A 24,466-nucleotide genomic window follows, 5' to 3' on the forward strand; every position below is an offset into this window, starting at 1 on the left:
CATCTAGCCTGCTGAGAAGATCCCTTGCCCTCTGAACTGCACTGAAGCCAGTCCTTGAATGTAGCAAGTTCAGGACCTGGAACTTTATCATCAGCTAACTTTCTTTTTTGCTCTTTACTTACCGTATTTTTTGCCCCATAGGGCGCACCGGCCCATAGGGCGCACCTAGGTTTTTTTGGGGGGGGAATAAAGAAAAAAAAATTATTTCTCCCCCAGGCGCGCCCCAGGCTTCAGGATGCAGGCAGCTCTCCGCAACCCTGGGGAGACCGGCGCGACTTCGCGCCAGGTTCCCAAGGGTTGCGGAGAGCTGCCCGAAGCCCGGGGTGCGCTCCGCTGCGCTCCCCAGGTTTCGGGCTGCAGGCTGCTGTCCACAAGGCTTGGGAGCCCGGCGGGAACTCCCGCGGGCTCCCAAGGCTTGCGGATAGCTTCCTGAAGCCTGGAGAGCGATCGGTGCGCACCGACCCCTCTCACTCTCCAGGCTTCAGTGAAAGCCTGCATTTGCCCCATAGGACGCACACACATTTCCCCTTCATTTTTGGAGGGGAAAAAGTGCGTCCTATAGGGCGAAAAATACGGTATGTATTTAAGTCTACATTATTTCTTTTGCAGTGCTGAATTCCTTCTGCATCTGCTAAATTATGCCTTGAAACACAATCAAGCACATTTTACCCTCTTTGAATTCCCAAACCTTTTTTTTTTTTTTTTTTTTTTTTTGCTGTAACACTGAGGGACAGGACTCAGGCAATTTCTGACTATTTGTAACTGGTAGATTCTGCAGGCTGCATCCAACACTCTCTTGTCTGCTGGCGCAAAGATTGTTGCGCTATCAGGTGGGCAAGCTGTAATATTGCACAACAGAGGAGTCCTGTGCAATAGTTGTGCTAGCAGAAACTCATCATGCAACAGACTGTGCCATCTGTTATGCAACAAATTTACCAGCATTCTGCTTATGCATTCCTCTGCACAACTATGCTCTCCTGGCATAGAAACATTCTGCCAGTGGAACAAATATGCCACTAAAGGACTTCAACTTAACACCACATTGGCTACAACCCCTATATCCATTATTGCATGTCCACTTGCATAAGTTGGCATGCCAGTGGGAAAACATTGTTGGATATAGAGTGGTACCTTGGTTCTCAAACGTCTTGGTTCCCAAACGCCAAAAACCCGGTAGTAAGTGTTCCGGTTTTTAAATGCTTTTCGGAAGCTGAACATCCAATGTGGCTGTCAGCTATTGTTTCCAGAGCACCAGCACCAATCAGAAGCTGCGGCTTGGTTTTTGAACATTTCAGAAGTCAAATGGACTTCCGGAACGGATGAAGTTTGGCGCTTTTGTTATTGTTATTTATTTATTTTGCATTTTTGTTTTGGAGGCTTTTTTGGTTAATTTGTTTTGTGACTGTGTGGAACCCAGTTACAGATAGGTAGCCGTGTTGGTCTGCCATAGTCAAAACAAAACAAAAAAAAAATTTTCCTTCCAGTAGCACCTTAAAGACCAACTAAGTTAGTTCTTGGTATGAGCTTTCGTGTGCATGTGTATCTGAAGAAGTGCATGTGTATCTGAAGAAGTGTGCATGCACACGAAAGCTCATACCAAGAACTAACTTAGTTGGTCTTTAAGGTGCTACTGGAAGGAAAAATTTTTTTGTGTGTGTGTGGAACCCAGTTCAGCTACTGATTGATTGACTGATTGATTGATTGATTGATTGACTGATTGACAGCAAAAATGGATAAAAGCCCCCCATCCAAACAATAACTATCATCGGTACAGGTAAGAATTTTTTTTTATCATCTACAATACTGTCTTATTTATTTTATAGTACAGTACACTGATTATTGCTTTCATTTTATGGATCAATGGTCTCGTTAGATAGTAAAATTCATGTTAAACTGCTGTTTCAGGGGTTATTTTTAAAAGTCTGGAAGGGACTAATCCATTTTGCATTACTTTCTATGGGAAAGCGAGCCTTGGTTTTGGAACGCTTTGGTTTTGGAACGGACTTCCGGAATGGATTAAGTTTGAGAACCAAGGTACCACTGTAGTTTTAACTTTCCTTGTAATAAACTCTAGTGAAAGCCCTTCCATGGATCTAAAGTGCTTACCCCCTGTGAAGCATAATCAGCCATCTTGCCCTGAGATCTTGGGTCCACCGAGTCCCACTTTGTCTAATCTGACTGGCAGGCAGAAGTCTTTCACATTAGTCATTTATATCATTTATTAACCATTTGCAGAAAACAAATCTCTGAGCGGTGTACAAGTCCAATTATATATCAAACACAATGAAAATGCACACAGCAAAGGGTTGCATCCAATGTGATTAACTTAGGTGCGTTAATTTCTCCTCCGAGTACAAAAGCATCAGATACGAGCCAAATATACATAAACCCATCGTTAAACGCAAAGATAAAATCAATAGAACATTTAAAACAAAGGTTAACTAAATCGTTTTCTGGGCAGGCTTGCGAAAACAGAAACATTTCCAGCAGGCTTTTTGGAGCAGTATAGTGGCTCTGCTTGGCCCAATATCAATATCTTCTACCTGATACGGGGAATGACCCAGGGACCCTCAACATACAAAGTGTGTCTTCAGCCATTGAGCTCTGACTCTTCCTCTACAAATGTCCCATCACTGCCTAGCCTTCTCCATTCATAATAAACTGCCTTAAACTCAGCACTCTAGTCAGCATAAAAGGTAAAGGGACCCCTGGCCATTAGGTCCAGTCGTGGCCGAGTCTGGGGTTGTGGCGCTCATCTCGCTTTACTGGCCGAGGGAGCCAGCGTACAGCTTCTGGGCCATGTGGGTAGCATGACTAAGCTGCTTCTGGCGAACCAGAGCAGCACATGGAAACGCCGTTTACCTTCCCCCCAGAGCGGTACCTATTTATCTACTTGCACTTTGACATGCTTTTGAACTGCTAGGTGGGCAGGAGCAGAGACCGAGCAACGGGAGCTCACCCCGTCGCGGGGATTCGAACCGCCGACCTTCTGATCGGCAAGTCCTAGGCTCTGTGGTTTAACGCACAGTGCCACCCGCGTCCCTCTAGTCAGCCTAGTTCAATTTTATCTGCTGCGACTGGCGACCTCTCTCCAAGGCTGCAGGTAAAAGGTTGTTTCCTATCACACACTCCCTGTCCTTTTAACTGGCAATACCAGGGAATGAACATATGGTCCTTTTGAAGGCAACATGTGTGCCCTGCGTTGGGCATCACACTAGCCCTGACTTGGTTCCAGACACGGAGTCCTTGAAGAACTATTTTATTTTATTTTAGTTTATTTTATATTTGTGTTGTGCTATTACATTTATATGCCACTTTTTCTGGCAAGGAGCTCTTCCTGTGGTATTGATGCTGGACTGTATCTTGACCTCAACATCTGGATTATGTTTTGGACCAAGACTGATTCTCTGTGCTTGACCTCGGCTTGTTGAGACTACACCACACCTTGAACTCTTGCCTAAGTATTTTGGTAAAAGACTTTACCTTCTTTGGACTGAGTCCATGAAGGCGCTTCTTAGAGCATGACATTGAGTTATGGTCTCTCCCAAAGGCACCATTCCCTCCAAAGTCATTGTCTTGCCTTTTCTGTTAATGAAACATAGAATCATAGAATCATAGAATCATAGAGTTGGAAGAGACCACAAGGGCCATCGAGTCCAACCCCCTGCCAAGCAGGAAACACCATCAGAGCACTCCTGACATATGGTTGTCAAGCCTCTGCTTAAAGACCTCCAAAGAAGGAGACTCCACCACACTCCTTGGCAGCAAATTCCACTGTCGAACAGCTCTTACTGTCAGGAAGTTCTTCCTAGAACATACTAAATGTTCTTACCTTATCAGATTTCTAACTTGAGACTGGCTCCACAGGAGATGAAGGAGGAGAATTCTGGAACGACAAGTTAAAAAAACAACGCCATTAGCCTAAAACAGAGAAAGCGAATAGTTTTTTTCTTCTATTTTATGCATTATGTTTCAAACCACAGCAGCACAAACATCATTATTCCTTAATTTGGCACACTTTGTCTCTTCCCCACTCCTGCACTTCTTGAAAAATACAGGCAGCCAATATAACTAATGACAGAGTTAAAAGAAATCTGTTACAGCAATCTACAATAAATTTTGGGAAGCGGTTCATCCATTTGTTCCCCAAGAGGTTTGGATGCCTCCTGAGATATCATCGCTAAACTCAGCACAAAGACCCCCAATATGGGGGCAGCAGGTTTTGTTGATGTCGGGATGCCACGCCAGACGCCATTTTGAAGCAAGATGGTGGCTGAAACATCACTTGGGTGAGACTTGGTTTTTGGTAGACGTTTGGCCACCTCTCAACAGAACATCACCAAACTCAGCATGACAGTTCCCAATATTTTGAACTGATGATGGTACAAAATGTGACTTTGGCATGACTTTGTCTCATTTTTGCTTTGCTTTGATTATTGCAAATCAAAGGAAGTCTGCATAAGTCTACCTAGTAAGTTTATGATTGCGGTCAATTTTGAGTCTGGGATTTCCTTGTTCACATTCTTAGCCTGGACACTTCAGTACCTTAATTACTTCCACAATCAATACAATTAAAATCTCCTTCATCCAGTTTTTTTTAGAGCAGGAGAGTCACTTTTTAACACCATAGTCTCTTCATTCTTCTTTTTTTTTAATTTTAAAGAAAAATCAGAAGAGCAGGTGTAGGAAATGTTTGGCCCTCTCCGTATTGCTGAACTACAACTCCCATAAGCCTCAGCGAGCATGGCCAATGGCTAGGAATGAAGGGAGTTGTAGTTCAGCAAAGTCTAGAGCAGCCTTTCTCAACCTGTGGGTCCCCAGATGTTGTTGAAATACAACTCCCATCACCCCTAGCTAGCAAGGCCAGAGCTCAGGGATGTTGGGAGTTGTAGTCCAACAACAACTGGGGACCCACAGGTTGAGAACCGCTGGTCTAGAGGGTCAAAGGTTCCACACTGATAACTTCCATGAAAGTACTTTTGTGACATCAAAGCAGGCTTTTCTTATAACTCAGAGAATCTGATATTTCACTTTTAAAAAACAAGCATGCTCTTGTCCCCAAGGGATGCAAAAAAAGTACCGTATCTGAAAATGTACCAGGAAATGTCCTCAGGGACTGGAAGCAAGATTTAGAAACATGATCTTTACAATGACTATACTGCATTATATTTTATTTTTTGCAGAGCTGCAGAGCTAAACAGCAACGGGTTTGGGGGTGGAGGAATGTGACATGCAGGGAAGTTACAACGTGACGGGGGACCACAGTGCCATGCTCTAAAATGGACAAAAAGGGTACTGCAGCTTATCTGCCCAGTCTGGCTAGGTTTGTTAAAGAAACGACTGGTGGCCTGGCTGACTCTGTGCAACTGCTACTCCAGGTTTGGTTCCTCTACCTGAGCAGCTCTTCCTTAGAATGCAAAAGGCAGATATTGACATCCTGGCCAATAAAAATTCCAAAATCCAGAGTACAAAAATTCCAAAATCCAGAGTACATACAATACCTTTATAATGACCAAACATAAATTGTCACAAAATAGCAAGCAAGCTTTTGGGTTCTCTGAAGTTCTTTTTTATTACACTGGATGTTAATTAAGGGGGAGAAAGAAGAAAAGTTGGCTTGGTCTCCATTTTTGGATTGAGAACAGTGTCAGGCCAGGTATTTGGAGACCGAAGTTCAAATCCCTGCTCACTGAGTGACCTTGGGTCACCAATCATCTCTAGCCAAACCTACCTCACAGGGTTGTTGTGAGGGATAAACGGAAACAGGCAGAACCATGTACACCACGCTGGATAAAAAGTAGGATAGAAATGTAATAATAAATAATAAATAAATATTGCCTGGCTTTAACACCAAGCTGGATTTTTCAAATTCCCTTTTCTCCTGCATTGCTTAAGCATCCAATCTGATGAAGAGCTCTGGAAAACTCAAGAACTTGGTCACTATTTCGTGACTTTTTGGTTGGTCCTGATAAAGGAATTGTGCTAGTGCGGATTTTAGTATCATTCTTGGGAGAAGCTGATGAATGGACTCGCCTTGCCCCTCGCCCCTTCCTTGCCTTGTCTAGAACTTGATCACTGACCCATCGTGGACCGTGCCATCTGCCTCCAGCCTGAAATCAGCCCTGAGTGCTCACTGGAAGGACAGATCCTGAAGCTGAGGCTCCAATACTTTGGCCACCTCATGAGAAGAGAAGACTCCCTGGAAAAGACCCTGATGTTGGGAAAGATGGAGGGCACAAGGAGAAGGGGACGACAGAGGACGAAATGGTTGTACAGTGTTCTCGAAGCTACCAACATGAGTTTGACCAAGCTGCGGGAGGCAGTGGAAGACAGGAGTGCCTGGCGTGCTCTGGTCCATGGGGTCACGAAGAGTCGGACACAACCAAACGACTAAACAACAACAACAATCCCATCTCAAGAGCCTGACTACTTGCCCATCCTCAACCACACTGATTGCCTCAGACCTCACCAGGTTTTGGTCCAATTCCTACATCAATGAACACAGCTGCTTTAAAGAAAACACAGAGACATTGATCGGGTCATGCATATCCATCAGGTGTAGCTACACATGCCAGTTTGATTGAGGGCTCCTCCAGATCTCCTGTTTTACTGATCTTTCATCCCAATGTGCTTGCACAAAGCTTACACTGTAGTTGGACAATGTTCGGACTTCACTGAGAAGTTCGTACTTCTGATTTATTGAATGATGGGGAGGTTCTGCAACAGCAAGCATACAAACTGCATTCATCCTATGGTTCTATGTAATCCATCGGGAGTTTATACCCCCTTCCATTAATCATCCATTCACCCCACACATTTCAATGTATTTCCCCATCACTTTCCAAACTGTATAAAGTCTGGGACTTGTTTGCTTCTTTTTGAAAAGTGGATTTGTTGCACTGTGGTGACAGAGTGCTTTAAACCCACTGTATTTATTCACTAAGGGAAGCGCGTGGTGCTGTGGTCTAAACCACTGAGCATCTTGGGCTTGCCAATCAGAAGGTCAGCGGTTCGTAACCCTGCGATGGAGTGAGCTCCCGTTGCTCTGTCCCAACTTCTGCCAACCTAGCAGTTCAAAAGCACGCCAGTGCAAGTAGATAAATAGGTACCACTGTGGCGGGAAGGTAAACGGTGTTTTCATGCGCTCTGGTTTCCGTTATGATGTCCCGTTGCACCAGAAGCGGTTTAGTTATGCTGGCCACATGACGCAGAAAGCTGTCTGTGGACAAACGCCAGCTCCCTCGGCCTGAAAAGCGAGATGAGCCCCTCAAGCCTATGGTTGTCTTTGCCTGAACTTAACCGTCCAGGGGCCCTTTATCTTTTAACCTACAGTGGTGCCTCAGGTTAAGAACTGAATTCGTTCTGGAGGTCCGGTCTTAACCTGAAACTGTTCTTAACCTGAGGTACCACTTTAGCTAATGGAGCCTCCCACTGCAGCCGCTGCGTGATTTCTGTTCTCATCCTGAAGCAAAGTTCTTAACCTGAGGTACTATTCCTGGGTTAGCGGAGTCTGTAACCTGAAGCGTCTGTAACCTGAAGCGTATGTAACACGAGGTACCACTGTATTTACCTATTTGTTTACTGAATTAATATCACTCCTTTCCTCCCAAAGGAGCCCAGGGTGGTAAGCAGACACACAACTTAAAAATAAAATAATGCCTGTTTAAAACATTTACAGTTTTAAAGCAGTTTTAAACTGTAAAGCAGTTACAATTTAAAAGTTTTCAAAAACCAGTTACAGCTAAAATCATTATTCTGTCCAACGCTCTCGGGGTTGCCAGGAGCAGTATATTCTTCATCTACCAAATGCCTGGGTAAATAGGATTTTCCACTCCAATTCCTCCTGAAAGGTAATAGTGATGGAGACAGGTGCACTTCACTAGGGAGGACATTCCACAACTGGGGAGCCACCACGGAAAAGGCCCTGTCACAAGTTGGCAGCCCCAAGCAGCCACAAACCCAATGGCACAAATCTAACGTTCTGGTATGCACTCTGGTATACACAAGAGAATGAGGTTGCTTCCAGATCTATGGCATGCCACTAGAAATGGATTAATCCCTATGTTGTCGTGGCACATTCTGCCCTCACAACAGCCTAACACAGCAGCTCCTTTAGGAATTTGCAAAATGCATGCAACACGTCCACCAGCCAGTGTTCCGCATCCAGCAAGTCTGGAAAAAAACAACATGCGGGTTCAGTTAATGACTTGTAACTAACGAATGCAAATTAGGAGCAGCCCTCTGGGGTCTGTGATCTATTCCTGCTCTGGGCTCTGAGCAAATTGCTCAACCCCAAGACAGAGGATCCTAAATTGTGAGCGGCTCCGCCTTAACGAGGAAGCCCAAACAATTCAGTCCTCCTTCCTAGAAAGCAACGTGCAGCTTAAAATAAAGAAAAAGAAGATGCAAGCAACATTTTTTTTTATTTCCAAAAAGCCCAGAAGGAATTTTAAAATGCATCGCGCCCGGGCTCTCTTTCAGAGCTCAGAGTTCAGGAAAGTGTTTCTTCTTTTGTAAGCAGCACTGACCATTATGATAAGATCAAAGCATTCTTGCTACCATCTGGGAGTTAGCAAAATAAAAGGGGTGGGAGAGAAGGCTCCAGTCAAGGGGGGGAAGGGGCTCATATTTAGAATTCCTTCCATTCTGTCGGACCAGTCTGCGGGCTTTCAGAAGCATCGCACAGGCTCTGGAAGGCAGTTCAAAACCGAGATTCCCAAAGGGATTAAACCAAAATGGGGGGGGGGGGAGAGCCAGCCCAGCCGAGACTGGAGCTCCACGTACCAAGCATTCTCTTCTATAATTCATGAGGCATGAAATTGCCTCAATATATTATTTGGCTTCGGACCAAAACAACCCTCATTTACCAGTTCAAGAGCAAAACAAATCTATGTATACAAAAAACGACATGCCTAATGTGTTCGTTTCATGGATTTTAGGATTAAAAATGCTTGTTTACCTTTTCTTTCTCTCTCCACCCCCTCTTTTATTTATTTTTTATCTGTTGCTGCAAATTACTGTGTAGCATTCTTGCACAACGTGAACAGTTTCAGAGAGGGCCTTATTTCCTGCCCTCCCCCCCCTTAAGTGCTAAAGTAATGTTTGATGCTCAGAGCTATGGCAACAAGGAGATGTGAGATCAGACTGCTTCACCGTCTTGCCCAATATTATCTCCTGCGGTTGGTGATAGCATCCCATTACACTCACGGCCTGCCTGGATGATTCCCAGGGGGATCTGGTTGGCCGCAGTGAGAATGGAATGCTGGACCAGAAGAACCTTTCGTTCTGATAAAGTATGTGTTCTTCTGCAGACTCTCAAGCCATGTTCACGCCATACATTTAGAGCACCGTGTCGCTTTTTAAAACCCACAATCGGGTTGTTGTTGTTTAGTCGTTTCGTCGTGTCCGACTCTTCGTGACCCCCTGGACCAGAGCACGCCAGGCACTCCTGTCTTCCACTGCCTCCCACAGTTTATCAAACTCATGTTAGTAGCTTCGAGAACACTGTCCAACCATCTCGTCCTCTGTTGTCCTCTTCTCCTTGTGCCCTCCATCTTTCCCAACATCAGGGTCTTTTCCAGGGAGTCTTCTCTTCTCATGAGGTGGCCAAAGTATTGGAGCCTCAGCTTCACGATCTGTCCTTCCAGTGAGCACTCAGGGCTGATTTCCTTCAGGATGGAGAGGTTTGATCTTCTTGCAGTCCATAGGACTCTCAAGAGTCTCCTCCAGCACCATAATTCAAAAGCATCAATTCTTCGGCAATCAGCCTTCTTTATGGTCCAGCTCTCACTTCCATACATCACTACTGGGAAAACCATAGCCACAATCAGGTAGCCAACAACAAACCATGGCTTCAAGGTTGCCTTGCAGCCATGGCTAGTTGGGGAGAAACAAACCATAACCCCTGGTTTGGATGCAATGCAGTGGCAGAGGAAGGAGAAAAAGTTGGAACAGGTGCCAAACAGATCTTTGTGTTCGGCAAACCCGAAAGCCTGACATAACACAATATGAGAAAGTGACCAGTTGGACTACCCAGCCAAATTTTCAGCTGTCATTGGCAGCAACTCTCCAGGGTCTCTTGAGAACATTTTTTTAAAACCCTACTGGATCAGGCATTGTCAGGGCCAGATTTAGGTTTGATGAGGCCCTAAGCTACTGAAGGCAATGGGGCCCTTTATATGTCCAGCTGTCCTTTGTCAACAACAAATGGTCACTGTTTTTTGTGCTGAATATATGCTGTAGTCAGTGTGGTGTAGTGGTTAAGAGCGGTGGACTCGTAATCTGGTGAACCGGGTTCGCTTCCCCGCTCCTCCACATGCAGCTGCTGGGTGACCTTGGGCTAGTCCCACTTCTCTGAAGTCTCTCAGCCCCACTCACCTCACAGAGTGTTTGTTGTGGGGAAAGAAGGGAAAGGAGAGTGCTAGCCGCTTTGAGACTCCTTCGGGTAGTGATAAAGCGGGATACCAAATCCAAACTCCTCCTCCTCTTCTTCTTCTTCTTCTTCTTCTTCTTCTTCTTCTTCTTCTTCTTCTATATGGTGATTTATGGACCTAATAGGTATCTAAAGCCGTTCGTACATGTTGCCATGCAACCAGTCCATGCAGAATGTAAGGCACCCTATATATAGAAATGAGCAAACCAGTGATATTTTAGGGAGCAGGCTAGCAGGTAGGGCCCATTACTTACATCACAGGAGCCTACACAACACAAAACACTGTTGCTGTATGTAGGTTTTATTTTATTCCTTTTTTTTATCTTATATTTTGGAAATGTACATCCAGGTGTTTTTTTCCTTTAATTTTTTTGGGGGGAGGGGCAAGAGAGTGGGGCCCTAAACTATAGCCTGCTTAGCTTATACATAAATCTGGCACTGGGCATTGTCCACACTGACTGGCCGTGGTGCACCACGAGTTCAAACAGAGGCCTCTCCCAGCCCTACCTGGAGATATTGGACCTGGGACCTTCCACAAGTAAAGCAGATGCTCTCCCACCGAGTTACTGCCCTTACTCTAAAGCAGTGTTTCCCAACCTTGGATCCCCAGCTGCTTTTGGACTACAGTTCCCATCATCCCTGACCGCTGGTCTTGCTAGCTAGGGATGATTGGAGTAGTAGTCCAAAAACTGCTGGAGGTTGGGAAACCCTGTGTGCTGGTCCTGTGGGTTAACCGTGAGGTGAGGTCCAAGTCCAGTCCGAGGTCGAGGGTGCAGTAGGGAGGCTGTCCGTCAAAGCTGTAGCTGGGTCCAAGGCGAGGAGTCGGGTGGGGTCAGGAACTCTGGCAGAAGAGCAGGACAGGATGCAGGCAGGAACAGGCTACCAACAACGTTGCTCCCGCAACCTGGCACTGGGCTGGCTGGCTTTTATCTGCCCCGAGGCATAGGGCGGCCCCGGTCCATAGGTGACCCGCCTCTCCTGGCCTGAAGGCGAGCACTCCTCCTGCGGGAACTTAGTTCCCTCCACCTCTCTACCCTGAGCCTCTGCAGCTCAGGAGAGGCTGGAGGGTTACCAGACCCAGAGGCAACCTCAGCTTCCTCTGACGGGGCTGAGAGTGGAGCACCTGCAGGCAATGGGTCCTCCATCACCTCAGGAGCCAGAGCAGACTCAGCTGGTGCCTGCACCTGAGGATCCAGCACAGGTGAGGACCCTTCAGGCTCAAGCCCCAGCCCCAGCTCAGCTGGTTCTGGAGGCGGGGAATCCTGTGCAGGCTGGGATTCCTCAGGTTCAGCCTCCAAGTGCTAATCCCAGGCCATCACACCCTGCTCTAAAGCATCTCAAGCAATGCTTTCCCCATCGCTTGCTCCTTGGAACTGAAGCTTGGGCACGTTCTGCAAGCAAAGCGAGGAAACACAGTCCTGCCCCCTTGATGTTGCCAATATGGAACTCGTGTACTCTCCCCGTTAGCTTTACGTATTTATAATCAGGGCCTGAAGACAGAGCTGCCAGACGTGGTCATCGGGGCCGTCACTCAGAGCTATCCTTCAGAAACAGACATCGACAGATGTACAGGAGACTCTTATCAACCTAAGCAGGAAGGGACTTTAGCTCCCAAACAGCAGATGGGAAGAATAAGGGAGCTGGTGGGCAGTTAACGCAGCAGAAACAGCAGCGCCAAGCTACATCATACAGAAGTCTGTACTTAAATGCCTTTGTTGTTGTGAACTGCAAAGGACGGACTGAATGGTGGGGAAGGGCAGCCAAAGAAAATGGGGGATGTGTGGAAAGAGTACGTTTGGAGCTTTTTCAGCTTACAAAAGTGGGAACTTAGGGGAGGGGGTGTGGAGGCATATAAAATTATGCACCGTATGGAAAAAGCAGAGAGGGCAACCACACTCTCCCCATTTCTGATCCCCAGCATACTGTCTCTGACATTAGAGGTGCAGCCGTTGTTTCTAGTAGCCATGGATAGCCTTGTCCTCCATAAGGGTTTTCTCTGTTAGAATTCCTGATCCATGATTGCAGTCATGGGATTGTTGTCTTTCACATGAGGGTATGTGTTTTGACTCCACAGAGTGGGAAGTGACGGAGACAGGATGTCTGTGTTACTGTGTTCCCTGAAGTGGGACTATTGTCCTTTGTTTTTTTCTCTTTGCTGTCTGATGCTAGAGAGAGAGGGAGCCATGTTGCAGTGCTCCGTGTGTGTTTATATGTAAATAAAGTAGATTAGCCAAAATGCTGAGTTGCTGAGGTCTGTCATGCGAAAGGTGCGCAAACTCTGCGGATCCCTAAGTGTGCTGGTGTTGGTTGGCATCGGTCGCTGTGATGTTCGGGCTGAAGAAAGCTTTTGAAGCTCCCAAACGATCGACCAGGAGGGAGAGAACATGCCAGTCGGGCATGTGTCTCTTCCAGAGTCCTACTCGAGTGTAGGCTGAACTCCTGACATTCTTATCCTCACTTAAGTTGGTGGCCAATGCTACATTTTGTGGGACCAAACGAACAACAGGCTGCGTGATGCTCTCTTTCCTCTGTCCGTCCTGATTCAGCTTCACTGGGTTCAAGTATTGTGTGTGAGAGAGAAAAGCTTCTTTTGTTGGACAGGAATGGATGGGTGCATTTTATTCAAAGAATCATAAAACTGTAGAGTCAGAAGGGACCCCGAGGGTCATCTAGTCCAACCCCCCCCCACACACACACAGCAATACAGGAATCTCAAGTAAAGAAGCATCCATGACAGATGACGATCCAAGCAGGGTTAGAAACTCACATATACAAGCTAGGCATCAAATGACTACTTACCGTATTTTTCCATCTATAAGACGCCCCCATGTATAAGGGGGGGGACTCTGATTTAAGAAAATGGGGGAAGATCTATTCATGTATAAGATGCCCCCAAATTTTGGACATTATTTTTTAGGGGGGAAACCTAATCTTACACATGGAAAAATACGGTAAACCAGGATTTACAGTTGCCAAAATGGAATGCCTAGTGGCCATTTCAATACAATTTTTTGGTTCCTGAAATTCGTTCCGATTGTGCAGATAAAATATAATGGATAGAATTCCACAGGATGTGTTGCCAATGCTGAAAACAGTCAAGATCCAAGGATCCCCATGCATATACCTCCAGATGGTGGAGACATCAGGCACTTTCCTGGCACACGGGCATCTTCACTTGGTCACAAGTGGCTGATAGCCAGGTGCAAAATGTGCCTGGCAAATTTCAAACACTGCCTCCAACCTCTGCTTAAAAACCTCCAGTGAAGCAAGAGTTCACAACCTGCCGAGGTAGTCCATGATTGAATTTGTGTCAGGCTGCTCCTCCCAAAGGAGCCCGGGGTGTCAAACACACAAACGATAAAACACAGACACGGACTGGGAACAATCTCTGCTTAAAAAGCTTGCTGGAGGAGGAAGAGATTGTCACCAGGTGTCAAAAAGACAACAGATGGCACCTGGCTGAGATGTAAAGAGAGGGAATTCCAAAGGATGGCTGGTGCCAAGCTAAAGGCTCAATTCCTATACTGTATGGAACAGGCCTCCTGAGAAGATGGTACCTGCAGGAGGCCTTCTCCTGCAGACCCCAGCAATCAGTTGGGTATATGAGGGATGAGACACTATTCGTTCTCATGATTTGTCGGTGTCAGGGAACTGCCATCGGCTCAGGGGCGAGGGGGGAAAAGCCGGATGGATTACAGAGAGCCCCCAAAGATCGTGGGAAGCAGCACCTCCTCAGTGGAGAATAGCCACGCCTCTAGTGGAGAGGAGATGCAGGGCTCGGAGGATGCAAGGCGGTGCCAGGACACCTTGCCTGAGCAAAGCGGGGAGGAGAGAGGTCCTCCGTTACCCACGCCTTCCTTGCACAGTAGGCTTCCGTGCAGAGAGGGGAGGCGCAGACTGGGCGTCCAGAAACTACTCTGCTGGGGAAGGTTTAAGGACCGCCCACTCTCAGATTCTGCCAGTGAATGAGCAAGACACGGAATAGAGGCGCACTGCATTCCAAAGGTTTTTATCACTGATAAGAAAGCTTTAAGACAGACTATTGAAGTATATCGCCTGATTGCTCTCGAGCAACCAACCTATACCTCTTACAGTCGGTTTAGACCCAAAAGCTTCTAAATTAAAAATGGGCAATTCCTGACCACACTGGGCCAGGAAAGCACACTTAACAAGGTTTTGCTTCTCTCCTTCTGCGTGTGCTGTAACTTCACAGGCATGGCTGCAGCGACAGCACTTTTGTGCCTCCAATCTTGCATTTCTTTACTTAATAAAACGGTGACTCTGCATTTCCGTAGAAAAATAATCCCGTTCTGCTGATTCCGTTTTGCTGGCAGCAGGCCTCCCAAAACAACCAGGTGTGCTGCATCAGCACACCTGAGATTCATCAGCCACACGGCGACGACGCCAAAAGCCCAGCTTGTAAGTTGCTAAGGCCTTGTTGACTGCAGCAGCAGGGGACTGTGACCCTCATAGATCAGGGTTTCCCAAATTTGGGTCTCCAACTGTTTTTGGACTGCAATTCCCATCACCCCTGACCACTGGTCCTGCTAGCTAGGGATGATGGGAGTTGTAGTCCAACAACAGATAGAGACCCAAGTTTGGGAAACGCTGGTCTAGATGCTGCAGGTGGACTACAATTCTATCAACCCCAATGAGCATGGTCAGTGATCAGCGATGATGGGAGCTGTAGTCGAGCAACATCAGGAGAGCCTCTCCTGTCTGTCACCAACTTTTTGCAGTGTGAGGGCCACATGCCATTGGTGGATGGGGTCAGGGGACGAAGTTAATAGCTGCAACTCTGAGCTTTGGATAGTAGGCTACATTGCAGCCATGCAAAACCCAGAGGTTTTGCAAGAGGCATTATCTCAGTTCAAGGACAGCGTCCGACCAGGCAAAGCACTCAAGGAGGAGACACAGCAGGGCCAATGAAGAGTGTGGCCTGGGAAGTGGGTTGCACCCTAGGAAGGGGTTCTGAAGGCCAGACGGTGATGCCTGGAGGCCAACATTTGGTCCCTTGGCTTGAGGTTCCCCATTCCACTGGAAGCTGCATGTCATAACATGAACAGAAATACAGTGGACGCTCGGCTTGCGAACATGATCCATGTGGGGTGCATGTTCGCAACCCGCAGCGTTCGCAACCTGGGTCTGTGCATGCGCGGGTTGCGATTCGGCGCTTCTGCGCATGTGCAAAGCGCAATTTAGCGCTTCTGCGCAGCCGCCGAAACCCAGAAGTAACCTATTCCGGTACTTCCAGGTTTCAGCAGTCCATAACCTGAAAAAACGCAACCTGAAGCGTCTGTAACCTGAGGTATGACTGTGGGCAACACCTTTGTCTAATGATATACAAAAGCTAGTTTAGGATGAGTCCCACCAATAAATTGATCTGTGCTTTTTACAAGATGCTTCCAAGGTTAGGAAGGGTTGTTTGGAATAAGTTTCATATCACTTTTCTCCTCTCTCCTTTCTTCTATGGCATAATATGTTTCTATTTTTAATGCAAGTCACTTCAGTGGCAATGACTAATACGCCCAGGAAATAAAATTATTGTTTTAACAGGGATAGGGTTTTAACCTGGGTGGGTGCTGTTTTATTTAGAGAGTGGGGTTGTTTTAAATTGTTTTTAAATGCTATTTGTTAATTTGGATTTTTGGATTTGGATTTCTGGGCTGGGGGTTGTTTAGGGGCTTTTATTGGGGAGTGTATTTTTTATTAGTTTTTATACATTAGTATTGTTAATTGTTTTAATTATTTTTATTATGTATTTTGTGCGTTTGTGTTGCAACTTTGTGTTGTGAACCACCCTGAGACCTACAGATGTAGGGAGGTATACCCCCCCCCCAAAAAAAAAATTGTTGTTGTTTGCTGTACAGCTTAGAGTAGCCTCTTATGAATCATCAAAAAGGGGGGAATTTATCATCAACAAAAAAGGGGTTAAAAGATTACCCAGATTTGCATACGCCAATTTGTATACACCAGCGATGTCCAACTGGTCAACTGCGATTGACAGGTAGTTCCCCGGGTAATTGCAGTCGATCGTGGGATCCTAATCAGCGCCCTGGACAACAAAGAAGGCTGATCGCCGAAGAATTGATGCCTTTGAATTGTGGTGCTGGAGGAGACTCTTGAGAGTCCCATGGACTGCAAGAAGATCAAACCTCTCCATTCTGAAGGAAATCAGCCCTGAGTGCTCACTGGAAGGACAGATCTTGAAGCTGAGGCTCCAATACTTTGGCCACCTCATGAGAAGAGAAGACTCCCTGGAAAAGACCCTGATGTTGGGAAAGATGGAGGGCACAAGGAGAAGGGGACGACAGAGGACGAGATGGTTGGACAGTGTTCTCGAAGCTGCGAACATGAGTTTGACCAAACTGCGGGAGGCAGTGGAAGACAGGAGTGCCTGGCGTGCTCTGGTCCAGGGGGTCACAAAGAGTTGGACACGACTAAACAACTAAACAACAACAACAAAAAAGCTCATCAACTTTGGCCTTTCCCCTCCAAAAAAAGCTCAGCAACTTTTGCCTCCCCCCCCCACAAAAAAAGCTCAACTACTGTGTGTGGGCAATCCTCTCCTTCCACACCCATCCACCCCACACACGCTCCTCCTTCCTCCAATGACAATGGGTAGATCACTGCCAGATTTTTTTATACTGGGAGTAGATGAGTAGATCACAGTCTCTTGGGAGTTGGACATGCCTCGTATACACTTTCGGTAGCAACCACTAGAACTTAAATAGAAATCAAGTGTGTTGTGCCACAGTGGGGGACAGAGCACCTGTGCACCTCCTCACCTGGTGCTAATGGTTGACGGGGAATTTCAGTGCCCCTCCTCTCCCTTTTCTGTGGTCCTTCATCTTTAAAATGGATTTGGACCAGACAGTCCTTCTGTCTTCTGACATCTCTTCAGATAAAAGGTCCCCTGTTTGACTGTCAGCAAAACAGGATGCAAAACCACCCTACCTAAACCTCTGTGGCAGCAGAGGGAAACACCACTAGAACCTCCTTTTATATATTATTATCAGCGCTTCTTTTTGTGACAGCTTTTGCTAGTACAGAGGAACATCACATTGTTTTCTGTTGCCCATGGCATCCATTGTGCGCTGGCACCCACGGCACTTTTAGCAAGGTAGAAGTACTGGCAGCTCATTTTTAAACTCCCCCTCTCAAAAAGCACTTATAGGTAACTTGCAGCTTATGTGAGAGTTTGGTTCCAGGGGTGCACAGGTAAGCGCAAACATGCATAAAGCCAGCAATCACACCATTCCACCGATGTCAGGGAGGAACAAATAAATGTAGAATAGCTTTCCTCCACTCTCCATTTCTTTCTTTATTTTTCCCACACAAAGCTGTGATTGCATAAGTAAAACATGTGGGAATGTTCAGGGAGGCAGGAGAGGATACAGTGGTTCCTCGGGTTACATACGCTTCAGGTTACATACACTTCAGGTTACAGACTCCGCTAACCCAGAAATAATACCTCAGGTTAAGAACTTTGCTTCAGGATGAGAACAGAAATCGTGCTCTGGCAGCTGGCGGCAGCAGGAGGCCCCATTAGCTAAAGTGGTGCTTCAGGTCAAGAACAGTTTCAGGTTAAGAACGGACCTCCGGAACGAATTAAGTACTTAACCTGAGGCACCACTGTATATTGTTTATTACAGTGGTACCACTGGTTGAGAACGGGATCCGTTACGGAGGCCCGTTCACAACCTGAAAACAACTCAACCTGCATCTGCGCGTCTGCATCCGCGCGGGCCGCAATTCACTGCTTCTGCACATGCATGTGACGTCATTTTGCGCATCTGCGCATGCGTGAGCGGTGAAACCCAGAAGTAACCCTTTACGGTACTTCCGGTCGCCGCAGGACGCAACCTGAAAACGCGCAACCTGAAGCAAACGTAACATGAGGTATGACTGTAATATCCTTCCTAACTTGCACTAGCAATTTCCTTTACTTAGCAGAGTTTCACGTTCCCCTTTTAAATGCACAGTGGGTAGCCGGTTGCAGGCTTGTGTAAACCTCTCACTATTAGGTTTCGGGTAAGTTCCCTTAAATAAGTACCGTTCTGGCTGGAAGTTAAACAGTGTTTCCGTTCGCTGCTCTGGTTCGCCAGAAGCGGCTTAGTCATGCTGGCCCCATGACCCAGAAGCTGTACGCCGGCTCCCTCGGCCAGTAAAGCGAGATGAACGCCGCAACCCCAGAGTCGGCCACAACTGGACCTAATGATGGTCAGAGGTCCCTTTACCTTTAAGTTCCCTTATATCCCTCTTAAAAGAATAGACACGCCACAATCTTGTGTAAAGTATATAAAAGTAGTTTACTCACATTCGGTTCACAGTTGGATCCCTGAAGGCAGACTTAGTTACAAAGCATATACATGTGGAGCTATCCCATATGGGGATAATCCCAGTGTCCTCTGTTGGCTGGAAGCTAAAAGCTAAAAGCTGCTCCAACAACGGAGGAAGTTGAAAGAGAGAGTGTGCTATGAGCCTTGTCCTTTTTGTTACCTGGACAGGTAAGGTCACGCCCACCTTTAGTCACATGCAAAGGAAGTATGTCCCAGCCAGGAGGAAACAGGATGTTTTACTTACGTATCACCTAAGAAATTCCCATCACGAAAAAAAGGTTTTAAGTGCTTATGCTCACAATGTTAAGTAAATAAACCAGAAAACAACACTTGCAACTGTAAGTATCTTATTTTTCCTTCTTTTAATAATTTCAATGGGGGAGGTGATGAGAAATTTTTTGCCCCGGGTACCACCTGACCTTGCTATGCCACTGCATAGATCCACAGCAAGGAAAGACTCAAAATTCATCCCTGCCAGGCTTATGAGACAGCCACCCAATGAGACGGAATTCTGATGCTTTGGGACTGAAAGCACAAAAATTTCCGGTTGACATTCTGGCATGAAATCCAGATCGTCCAGGCAAAAGGCAAGCCACCAGTCAATTGAAACTCAAGATTCCGGTTGGGCAGGTAAAGTGTTCCCTTAAATGCCCTATTCATTTCCTCCTCAATTCTCTGCGGCATCCTTGCAGACATTTTAAGACTCACAGAGCACATCAAACCTGTAACGTGAAACCGTACACTTCAAAGTCCAGCCTCATAATTTTAAAGCACTCTACCTGCCAGGTTCTTTTTCTTGAAAAAGAAAGAAAGAAAAAAGCCCTCAGTACATAAAAAGACTTACCACAAAACTGTAAAGGGCATAAGCTCCATTAAGCTAGAGATAAATCCCAACCCAAAAGGTGTATTCTGGAATTGTATGCACTTCATAACTCTGGAATGCTCCCAGGCGCTCTGCCCACATTGAAATTCTTTATTTTATTTTTTTAGAGCTTTCCAATTCATAGGTAGGGAGGCTTTGTGACTCCAAGGGCCACATTCCCTTCTGGGCAAGCTTCTGAGGGCCACATGCCAGTGTTGGGTGTGGCCAGAGGCAAAGGCAGGTGGGTGGCTGGATGCCATTAAAAAGCAGAGACATCACCTTGCCGACAAAGGTCCGTATAGTTAAAGCCATGGTTTTCCCAGTAGTGGTGTATGGAAGTGAGAGCTGGACCATAAAGAAGGCTGGTCGCCGAAGAATTGATGCTTTTGAATTATGGTGCTGGAGGAGACTCTTGAGAGTCCCACGGACTGCAAGAAGATCAAACCTATCCATTCGGAAGGAAATCAGCCTTGAGTGCTCACTGGAAGGACAGATCCTGAAGCTGAGACTCCAGTACTTTGGCCACCTCATGAGAAGAGAAGACTCCCTGGAGAAGACCCTGATGTTGGGAAAGATGGAGGGCACAAGGAGAAGGGGACGACAGAGAACAAGATGGTTGGACAGTGATCTCGAAGCTACCAGCATGAGTTTGACCAAACTGCGGGAGGCGGTGGAAGACAGGAGTGCCTGGCGTGCTCTGGTCCAGGGGGTCACGAAGAGTCGGACACGACTAAACGACTAAACAACAACAACAACAGTAGGCAAATCTGTGCACACATCCAAGCAAGGAAGAGGCATTATTGGAGTTCAAGGCTGCATGCCAGCAAGGCAAAAACACTCAGGGAGGGGGCATGAAGGGCCAGTGAGGGGGTGTGGCTTGGGAATAACCCAAGGGCCAGATAGAGAGCCATAGAGGGCCACATCTGGCTCCTGGGGCTGAGGTTTCCTATCCTTGGGCTATAGTCATTCAGCCCATAACTAAGGGTGAATTCAGACAAGGGGAATACTGTGCTAGTTTTCCCGATGGAATTATAGAATTGTAGCGTTGGAAAGGACCCTAAGAGTCATCTAGTCCAGCCCCCAGCAATGCAAGACTATGAAGAAGAAGAAGAAGAAGAAGAAGAAGAAGAAGAAGAAGAAGAAGAAGAAGAGTAGTAGTAGTAGTAGTAGTAGTAGTAGTAGTAGTAGTTTGGATTTGATATCCCGCTTTATCACTACCCGAAGGAGTCTCAAAGCGGCTAACATTCTCCTTTCCCTTCCTCCCCCACAACAAACACTCTGTGAGATGAGTGGGGCTGAGAGACTTCAGAGAAGTACGACTAGCCCAAGGTCACCCAGCAGCTGCATGTGGAGGAGCGGAGACACGAACCCGGTTCCCCAGATTACGAGTCCAACGCTCTTAACTACTACACCACACTGGCTCTATGCAGTCACACTATGCAGCCGTTCCATACGGGGATCAAACTTGCAACCTTGGCATTACAAGCACCATGCTCTAACCAAGTGAGCTATGCTTCCATCCCGTTTTCCAGTGTTCCTTTCACACTGCCGTTCCTGTGCTGTTATGGAAACTGTGTTGATTTTATTCACACCAGCGCGGATGGTGTGACACAACAATGAACATTACTGGGCAATGTCACGGCTCCCCCAACCTTTCTGCCAGTGTGTGCTTCTGTTCCCCCCTGTGATGGCCTGGGACTCGGGCTTGGACCCGGAACCAGAGGAGACTCAGTCTGCACAGGATCCTTTGCCTCAGGCATCACCTGAACCAAATCTGGGGCTTGATCCTGAAGAGTCCCAGTCTGCACAGGTTCCCCTGTAACAAACACCAGCTGGGCCGAGTCAGGGGCCTGAGCCTGCCCTGGCTCCAGATGTGGGGATGACCTCCTTGCCTTCAGTTGGGCCATCACTTACAGCTGCTCCACTACCGGTTTGGTCAGGGGGGGCTGAGGCAGCCCCTGGGTCAAGTAACCCACCGAGATCTCCCGAGCTGCAGAGACTCAGGTCTGAGAGAAGGAGAGATCTGAGTACTCGCAGGAGGAGTGCTCGCCTTCGGGCGAAACAGGGAGGTGAGTCGCCGGGGGATCAGGACCGGCTGTTACCCCGATAAAGATAAAAGGCTGTCGGACCCCGCCCCAGGTTGCGGGAGCAACATTGCTGTATGCTAGATCCTGCCTAAAATCCTGTACCTGGCCTTGCCTAGTTTCCTGCCTCGGCCCTGTCGGACTGACTCCTAGCGGAACCTTCGGATTCTGGACTGGTCCTGGACTGTGTTTCATGGGTTACCCCCGGGCCCAGCACACCCCCGTGAAACGAGCAGGAAAGAATTGTAGACAACACTCCAAATTTCATCATTTGACTCCGGCCATTTTCCAGGTTAACAGGGCTGCAAATGGATCTTTTTCTGGAATCGAACAGCATGGAAATGAGCGCTGAACATGCACTATATTCCATTAGGTTTTTTTGGAAGCAGCTTTCACATTAGGTGAAAGCTCAAATATATTGCAGAAATAAACAGTTAGGGAAACTTCGCAGAAATGGAATAAATTGCCGTGTGAATGCAACCTAAGCAGAGATACCAGAACAATTGGCATACAGCTATTTCCTCCTGCCTCCCCCCTGCACCTGTTGTCTGTTCTGTGCTAAATTTTAGATTGTAAACTCTTTGGGGCAGGGGCCTGCCATCTTGTACACCATAAAGCCCAATGCACACAGATGCCGCTACATTATTCTTTTAATCTGTTTCAGCATTTTAACTTTTATATGTTTTAAAGTACAGTTGTGAATTTGTCTCAGTTTTATTGTTTTGTCCTTTCGTAAACCATTTTGAGGCTTTCTTTACAATCAAGTATTATATAAATGTTATGAAATAAATGAAATAAATTATTATTATTATTAGGTAAAGGGACCCCTGACCGCTAGGTCCAGTCGTGGCCAACACTGGGGTTGCGGCGCTCATCTCACTTTATTGGCTGAGGGAGCCGGCATACAGCTTCTGGGTCATGTGGCCAGCATGACTAAGCCGCTTCTGGCAAACCAGAGCAGCGCACGGAAACGCTGTTTACCTTCCCGCCAGAGCGGTACCTACCGGTATTTATCTACTTGCACTTTGACGTGCTTTCGAACTGCTAGGTTGGCAGGAGCAGGGACCAAGCAACGGGAGCTCACCCCGTCACAGGGATTCGAACCGCCAACCTTCTGATCGGCAAGTCCTAGGCTCTGTGGTTTAACCCACAGCGCCACCCGCATCCCAATATTATTATTATTATTATTACAGTGGTGCCCCGCAAGACAAATGCCTCGCAAAACGAAAAACGCGCAAGACGAAAGGGTTTTTCGGTTTTTGCGTTGTTTCGCTAGACGATTTTCCCTATGGGCTTGCTTCGCAAGACGAAAACGTCTTGCGAGTTTGTTCGCTTTTTTCTTAAAGCCACTTGAAGAGGCACAGTTGTGACGGACCATGCTTCGCAAGACGAAAAACATCGCAAGACGAAAAGACTCGCAGAACGAATTAATTTTGTCTTGCGAGGCACCACTGTATTATTATTATTATACAAATTTATAGACTGCTTTGGAGCATAAAGTCATGGAAACAGTATACATGCTAAAAGCAAAACAAATCAGAAAAACACACACTTAAAAAAAATCAGTTCAAGAAACTCTAATAATAAAAGCATCCAAACAAACTCTAAAAAACAGCAAAGCAGGTTTCTTCAGATGTAAAACTGATATTCCATAAATAACTGGGTCACATCTCGATCAAAGCCTTCTTAATATACACACTGTATACAGGCAACCCCTGATTTGCACGGGGTCATTGCACGCTTGCATGAAATCGCATGCATATAATCTATAAATTTATATCATATGTATTATGACTCTATACATTTACAATATTTATAAATACAGGGGGGCACAACCAAAATAGCCCAGCAAATCCCAAATGACAGCAGCATTCACTGCAGGGCCTCTGAAGAACATAATTGGACAAATTCAGCCGCATATAATAAAAACAAAGAAACAAATCTTTAACATTTCCATCAATAAAGATGATCTACAATGTGTAATTACATAACCCCAGAACGAATCAAGGGTCCCGAGTGAACAGGAAATGCTATTTTATGCAGAGTGAGACCACTGGTGTATGCAGAAGGTTTCCGGTCTGATCGCTGGCATCTCTAGGTAGAGATGGGAAAGAAACTTGATTTGAATCCCTGCAGAGATGCTGCTAGACAAGGATAACTACTGTATTTTCCTGTGTATAAGACGCCCCCATGTATAAGATGACCCCTACTTTTGGGGACCCCAAATTTAGAAAATGGGCATATGCACTATCCGTGTATAAGACGCCCCCAGATTTTGTCTCCAGCAGTTGGCTCCTTATCTCTCTCGCCCTGACCTAGCCACTGTGTTCCACGTGACGGTCACCTCCAGACTGGATTATTGTAACTCGCTCTATGTGGGGCTGCCCTTGAGACTGACCCAGAAACTCCAGTGGGTGCAGAATGCCGCAGCGAGACTCCGTACGGGGTCCTTGCCGCAGGATCACATTCACCCGGTGCTATACCAGCTGCACTGGCTCCCGATGGAATACAGGATCAGGTTTAAGGCGCTGGTTTTAACCTTTAAAGCCCTATACGGCCTAGGACCCTCGTACCTGCGGGACCGCCTCTCCTGGTATGTCCCACAGAGGAACTTACGGTCTTCAAACAAAAACATCTTGGAGGTCCCAGGCCACAGAGAGGTTAGGCTGGCCTCAACTAGAGCCAGGGCTTTTTCGGCTGCAGCTCCAATCTGGAGAAACACTCTGCCACCAGAGACCAGGGCCAT

At 46.7% G+C, this 24,466-nt stretch overlaps 1 protein-coding gene across 25 annotated transcripts in view; it reads right to left on the reverse strand.

The window, feature by feature from the left end:
• Nucleotides 1-24,466, reverse strand: part of ARVCF (ARVCF delta catenin family member) — a 594,486-nt gene that overhangs the window by 487,734 nt on the left and 82,286 nt on the right. For all 25 annotated transcript variants that reach the window (XM_083589903.1, XM_083589899.1, XM_083589871.1 and 22 more), the window contains exon 2: nt 3,833-3,886. The gene's annotated coding sequence lies outside the window, so the exon portion shown is untranslated. The remainder of the gene's footprint in view (nt 1-3,832; nt 3,887-24,466) is intronic.

The sequence above is a fragment of the Podarcis filfolensis genome (genome assembly GCF_964270895.1).
Source record: "Podarcis filfolensis genome assembly, chromosome: 16".
Classification (NCBI taxonomy): Eukaryota; Metazoa; Chordata; class Lepidosauria; order Squamata; family Lacertidae; genus Podarcis; species Podarcis filfolensis.